The 7,808-nt window shown below is 32.4% G+C and overlaps 1 long non-coding RNA gene across 1 annotated transcript; it reads right to left on the reverse strand.

The window, feature by feature from the left end:
* Nucleotides 1-5,401: 5,401 nt before the first annotated feature.
* On the reverse strand, nucleotides 5,402-7,494 carry LOC111390564. The gene is made up of 3 exons (XR_002701937.1): nucleotides 7,291-7,494; nucleotides 5,870-6,572; nucleotides 5,402-5,648 (listed from the first exon to the last, which is right to left on the reverse strand). It is a non-coding gene; the product is annotated as an uncharacterized LOC111390564 (long non-coding RNA).
* Nucleotides 7,495-7,808: the final 314 nt, after the last annotated feature.

A 7,808-nucleotide genomic window follows, 5' to 3' on the forward strand; every position in this document is an offset into this window, starting at 1 on the left:
AAAATCGACCGAAAAACTCATTGAGACTACCTTCGATTCACTGATTTTTTATTACCCATCCAATTTGTCAAGTTTTCTATGGATAGTCACTATTTTTAAGAAACAAATGGACTGATTATCTACCTGGTTCATGATGAACTAGATTGAACCGATTGGCCTTGTCTGATTTTTATAACATTGGTTATATGTGATCATGTTACAATACTATTTCAACAGCCTATCTAATTGCAATACTATTTTATCAATCGATGTCGAATTATTGAGTTCAGATTTAACCATCCACTACAAAATCATTTCAGGTCATAATTGTGCCTATTAAATAGAAGGCGGATTCCATATTTCGAACATATTTTCAGGTTATTTTACTTTAATTCACTAGAAACGTCGAGATTTTGATCAGAGATATCACCCATTGATGCCCTCAAAGAACTTCAAGTTAAGAGTTGAAGTACATTACCACTTGGGATCAAGGTTACGTATGACGTTCAAGATAAATTAAATCTGTGTTATCAATGTTACAAAAAAAAAAAAATTCACGTGGTCCAGTTTAATATATTCAAAATGAACACTCAATCTTATTACAACAGTCAAAGATGAATTTTATTTTATCAAAATAAAGTGATCGTCACTATTTACTGATTATGGACTATAAATTTTAGATCAAATTTTAATGTGTTTAACTACACAAGCACTCTATTTATAGTATCAAAATGATGTACAAATAAATGTAAACTCAAACTAATACAATCGTTTTATTAAAAATAATAATAATAATAATAATGTTTTATTTCAATTGTCACAATTACAAATAAATTTAATCGATGAGTAAAGAGTATCTAACATCGGCAAGTATAAGTTCTCGTGCTAGTATTTTATTTTTGGAATTTGAGTAGTGTGAAAAAAATAAAAAAAATCAGTTGTATCAAATTCAAATTCTGTGTGTAAGTCTTATTTTTAAAACAATTTAAAGTCGAATCTACAAATCATTTTTCATAAGTTCCTTGCTTTGGATGCTTTATTGAGCTTTTCATTTGGTTTTCATTTTTCTAAAATTCATTTTGTATAATACAATTATTACTTTTCAATCATATATTTCATCAATTTTTATCAAAATTTACTAGAAAATTCAATTTTTAGTTAAATCAAACATGAGCCAAATGAATTGTCAAAATATGGGAAACTGAATCCCATTCCATGGTTAACTTCTTCGATAAATCTAAATGGATAAAATATTTGAAAGCTTAAGGTGGGCATTTGTTAAAGTTTTGGTGTGATCCGAATTTTACTGGAGATTTTATTGGAGGCTTATTGGGAGTTGGTAGTATGACTGAAAGAAATCTTGAAGGAATCCAAGTCAAATTAGGAGAAGGAATCACGTAAAATCGCTCACCAATCCCGTAGGAGGCACTCGAGCACACATTTCAGGAACCCAAGTACTCTCTAAGAGCTAGGCCAGGCCACCGCTCGAGCGACGGGCTAATTGGAACATTACTCCAATTTCTATTTTAATAGTTTTTATAATTCTATTTCAACTCAAACACTCTGTTATTGATTGTTAGCTGAATGTTATGAGTAGTGAACGTTTTTAATGTGTTTATTATTGTTGTTTTGTAGAAGTGGTGTGATAGTGAAAGACACTGAAAGATATGATTAAACAAAGCTATTGACATAGATTGAGAAGAAAAGATGCACAAAAGGGCAAAAGAGTCAAATCATGAAGATGAAAGAACGAGTAGCTCCTAGGCACCACCATGACTAAGGTGTGGCGTTGAGGCTCCACAACTTGTGAAAGGCGACAAGGATTTGGCGCTCTCGAGCATTGCAAATTAATCCATCTAGGGCGAGATTCTGCCCATTTTGAAATCTATAAAAACTCTATATTCAATATTAACGTGGAAGGCAACTATAAATACAAGTTTTTGACACTTTTATGGGAATTCCACACATTGGGACAAAGTGAATGCAACCAGAGATTCAAGGAAGAAATTGAAGAGAGGAAAACATCAAGAAATTCACGTTTTGAAGCATTAATTGGAAAATGAAGATCTTGTTTTAAGATTAATTTCTTTTTATACATCTTTCATTGCATTCAAATACAACTTCTTGTTTTTCTGCTGCTGTTATGAATAACTAAATTTAATATTAGGGCGAATAATGTAACATATTCGAAATTCTTTATTTCTTTTATTCAAGATTTTTGTTCTTTTATCTTCTGTGTTGATTTTGATATGTGTTTAATTTATTGAATTACCAAATCACTACTTTTATGGTTTTGTGAATCTTTTACGAATCGAGAGGTGAGTTTAAGATTTAGACCATATAGTAAAATTCGATAAATTGGTATAACATGTAGAGATACTTATACTGATTATTGCGATCATAAAGGAATTCTTATAACCAAAATTTCATTTTACTGAAATTGATTTGCATAGAGAAATGGAATTGAATTAATTACATATGCTCAATGAGAACTCGAGATGAATAAATTGAATACAGTAGGAGAATTTGACCAAATATTGTATTAGATTGTGAATCTTGATCTAAGACTTAAAGGTGATCAATAAGTGAAATTATTTTGCTCTAATATTTGTTCATTATTTAAATTCGAAATTAATTGTTGCGTGCATCCACATATTTAGATTAAAAATCACAATATACAAATCTTTGTTTGCATTGTCAAATAGTAGTTATAAAGAAATTATAGTAAGTACTAAAGTATAGTTCTCATGGAAACGATAATTTGGACTCAAATGTCCATTACATTACTTGTTCAATATCGTACATTTATGATAGAAAAAAACGAAACAATTATATATTAGGGTAGTTATATATCTTGAAAGATGATCCATCATCCAACATAATTGGTACTCCTTACATATTTTGATATTAGTTAATTATTCTCCTCCACCCCTAATTTTTTTCCTAGTTGGGTTTTCATGTGAATCTTATGTTCTTGTTATTATTTTCATATTGTCCATTCTTGTTTTCCGTAATGACAACTATAAAGTATGATATTTTGTTTTTGGATAGCAACAATAGATTTTCGTTATTGCAGGTAAAGATGCGAGCAATATTCATTCAACGGACTTGAATGATGCTTTGTTGGGATTTGATAAGATACCCTCAACTTGAACGCTAGAGGAGAAATAACATAGGGATCAAAAGGCTTTATCTCAAATTCATCTTTATCCATCGAATCATTTTCTTCAAGACTTTGTTTAGAGAAAACTATCACTGCCTTATGGTTGAAACTGGATCAATTAAGCAGGACGAAAAGTCTAACCAGTAGACTACATTTGAAGCAACAATTATATTCTTATTATATGACAGAAGACACATCTCTAGAAAATCATCTAATTGTCTTTAAGGAAATTATCGTTGTTCTAAAAACTTCGGATGTTAAGTATAGTGAGGAAGATTTAGGGTTGATTTTATCGTGTTCACTGACCGCTTCTTACGTCTTTCAGAAATACTATTTTGTACAGTCGTGATACTCCTACCATTGAAAAAATATATGATTCTCTGTTTTCAAAAGAGAAGATGACGCATCTTATTTGATAAAGGCTCATGGATAAGGCCATGGTGGTTATGTGAGTAACAGATTTAAGTTCAAGAGATACGATATAATTTGTAAGTACCGCAAGAAAAAGGAGCACATTAAATTTGATTGCTATAAGTTGTAGAATAAAGGAAAAAAACTAGATGATGCTAATTAGAAGGGAAAACGGCCAAAAAATTCAGGTGAAACCAATTAGTTATTTCTGACGACAACTCCAACCATGACGAGGATTGGATTCTTGATACAACTTACATGTTTCATATATGTCTTAATTAGGATTCATTTTCAACATATGAAACAGATTTCCAAGGTTCTATGGTAATGAAAAATAATGTATCTTGTAAGATAACTGGTGTTGGATGGGTCAAATTGAAACATTTGATAGGACTATCAGGACACTGGGCAATATATGACATTATTCAGATTTGAAGATAAATCTTATTTCCTAGAGTACTCTTGATTCAAAATGGTACAAATACAATGTGAAGATGGAGTCCTGAAGGTTACCAAATGTATCTGTATTGTGATGAAAGTGCATAGAAGGTCCTAAATTATATATCTTACAGGGTTCTATAGAATCTTTTGATACAAATCAACATGAAATAAGTACTTAGGTAGAGATTGAGACTAGTTAAGTACCGTTTAAGCATAGTAAAGGGTCTATATCAGAGAATTCGTCTCACTCTAATTCAGATGTTAAAGGTAATGCCACTTTATCACTACCACTAGTTGTGCCACGGTATTTTATTTCTGAAGACACACCCAGAAGAGATATTAAACATCCAAAAAGGTGCGGTGGGACTAATTTGATTCTTTATGCTTTGAATGTGGTCGAAGGTATTTACTGTTGATTTTTACCTTTTGTGGCTTTTGAGGAAGATGAGGAATGTTTTGTTGAAGAATATTATTTGAAGAGTTAAGTTTTATTCTTTGCATTGTAATACGTGTCGTGATAAGATCTATTGGAGATTGAGTTGACCGTCAAAGTGACAACAGTCGCCAACTTCTTTTTCCCGTATGACCTTGGTGCCTAATGCAGGAAACTCAAGGATGTAGAATCCCAAATTGGTTGGAGATTTGCTGATTTGGAATAGTGCGAGAAATTGATATCAACACATACATTACAATAATTTCTGCTTGTAATTAAAAAATCTTGCTTGTCGTAGAATTTCAATCTTTAATTCATTTTATACTAGTTGATCATACATAAGTAGACATCCAACGTCCCCATTTTAAGCAGAAAATAATTTCATGATTGTTTTGCAGTAATTGAGAACTCGTGTTGTACCAAATGGCAAAGTAGATGCCAAAATATTCCCAAAGGCTCTACATGGATTTTTGGTTGGTGATTCAAAAAATAAAAAATAAAAATAGTTGCTTCATAAAATCATGATTTTTTAACGATGGCTTTACCCTTTCTTTACGATTCTTTTATAAGACACATACCTCACACGTGATTGATAGCATCGAAATCTAGTTTCAACTGAAAAATGGGAAATCTACTTCTGTGGCCATGAAAAATGGGAAATGTACGATTATTTTCCTCCAAAAATTACATTGACATCATTTATTTTTCAATCAAAGAAAAGAATGATTTTTAACTATCAATTAAATCAATTGGTAGAAACTCATAATTTTCAAATCAAATAAGTTAAGTCGATGCAATAAAATGGTAAAGGAAATGGAAATCAATTGAAGCTCCAAATTGAACACGGAGTACTCCATTCCTCTGTCTTTTCAAATTAAGCCCCAATTTGGCTCCATTCTTTTCAAATTTTAATGGTTGGAATAATATTTTTTGAAAAATATGAGGTTAAAAAGAAATGAAAAGTTTTTTATTTGCATGTAACATTATTTTATTAAAAATTGTATGGTTGAAAATAAAAGAGAGAAAAATAATGAAAGGGAGAATGGGGGCCAAACGGGGGCTAAGTGTACGACTCACTACATTTCATAATCACAATTATAAGCCCACGTGACCAAAATGTTTAGCAAAACCTTCAATGAAAAACTTCTCCAAATGATCAAATCAAAACGAGAAATCCAAGTGCAGCAGTTTACTTAGTTCTTTTCTCCACCTCCAGCAGCCCTGTATGGTTCAAATTAAAACAATTTGTGAGCACGCACACAGCAAAGGGATGAATTTAACTATTTATTGCCAAAATACAGACGAAAAAAATCAAGAATTATAAAACTAGATATCCAATAAGCAACAGAAGTGCTCAAGTCCATTGAAACAACGCATGCAAAAACTTCAGTATTGTACAATTTAGTATGTTTATATTAACACTTTATATTACTGGCATTCACCTCCTGTATATTACTGGCATTCACCTCATCTTCCGGAGAACAAATGCCATCTCTTCACGCTTCTTTGCTCTCTTGTGGGTGCCCAACTTCCTCTTCGCCACTTTCAGTGCTCTCTCGTCCTTTCCAACTTTAAGAAGAACAGTAATTTGCTTCTCACAAGGTGCAAAACCTGCTACTTCATTATCCTGATTTTTCATAATCAACATTCTCTTTGTTATTCCTGAATCTTCATTATCCTCATCTCCTTCTCCAAGCAAACCAAAACTTGAAGCACTCAATGCATTATTGCTTCCATCTTTCTTGGCCTTTCCTTTCTTTTTACCAGCAAATTTTGAATGCGGAGCCTCAGTGTCATTGCCTTCTTCATCCTTTGTGTCCTCCAGCTCAGTGTGCTCACCATCATCCTTCTCCTTAGGTTCTAGTCTCCTTAAATTTCTCTATCTAACCTTTCTGACGAACTCTACAGGTAAAATTACCCTCCAGTTGTCATACAAGTAGTATTCAGTCGCAAGGATTGGCCAAGGGAGGACAGCATCGCTGAGCTCTTCTTCCCCTCAGAACCCCACAATAACACCACAAGCTGTAAGAACCCAAACATGAAGGCTGACGGCCTGGCTTAAATCTTCCCATCAGAGTATTTTAGAGATGTCGAGGTCCAGAAACTCCGTAAAAACCTAACCTCCGAACCCTTATTTTCAAATGTCTTAAAAAAGAAACAAACAATTACAATATATTACATAGCTGTCAAAAATAGACATAAGAACATATGGAAAAAAAAAAAAAAAAAATTTGACTACCGAAATGAATAACGTACATCTTTGGTTGGATGAAGCCATTTCATGAATAAAATGAGCCCAATTAACCAACCAACAAAACTACTTGTGAACAGAAAGATCCCTATCTGACCTAGGTATGAGGGTAGAAGCGCCCAATCAAGAGCTTTAGTTGACATTAGGCACAAAGCAAAATCATTCCTTCCATCTTTTCTCTCTCAAGATATATATATATATATATATATATATATATATATATATATATTTCAAGATTAAATTTTTTATGTGATTTGAATTTGGAAAACTTTATATGCTGATATGTGATTTTAAATGCACAGCAGGAGGTATCACCTCGCCAGAATCTCGACTCAGATTACGACATGATTTTTGGCAATATAAGTTATCCCAGTTCAAATTTCGACTGACCTTCACATCAGACATACACAAAGGCTTTCAAATATCAATTAAACCCCAGAGCCACATGTTAAACAAAGAATCAAAATATAACGGGTATTTCAAACAATTTAAAATCTTAGGAAATCCAATGAAAACAAACGGGTATTTCAAACAATTTAAATAAATAAACTTCTGTAATTATATAACACTACAATAGCATTAATAAACAATTCCCCCCTACAATACACAGACCTATCAAATCTGGATATTTGAAGCAAAACACCGTCATGAGCGTGGAAACAATAAAATTGTTGAAGAAAAAGGTTGCTTCTCCCAATGGCGAATTCTCCGGTTCCCGGATCTGCAGCCTAAAATAGATATGGCGTATGGCTTCAGGAATTGGGAGAAATTTTATTTATACAGCTAGGTTTGGAATTGAGGGCGGGAATTGGGTTCATGTTTCCCCATGATTTTTCTGGGCGGAGTACTTTAGTCCTTGTGGACCTTAGATTAGTATATAGGGAATTTGACACAAATAGCACTAAATGATCGTAATCTTTTTCGTCTATTTCTAACGAGATATTTTCGCAAATGGTCGCTGAAACTTGTGTGATTTAAAATTAGCCCGGGTTTGGCTCCCATTAAATTACATTATATTTTTCTTTCTCCTATTTTCAATAACATAATCTTCCATAAAATAATATTACACGTAAATCCAAAACTTTTCTTTTTCTTTTAACCACTCATTTTTCAAAAAAATACTATTCCAT

The sequence above is a fragment of the Olea europaea genome, unplaced genomic scaffold (genome assembly GCF_002742605.1).
Source record: "Olea europaea var. sylvestris unplaced genomic scaffold, O_europaea_v1 scaffold69, whole genome shotgun sequence".
Lineage (NCBI taxonomy): Eukaryota > Viridiplantae > Streptophyta > Magnoliopsida > Lamiales > Oleaceae > Olea > Olea europaea.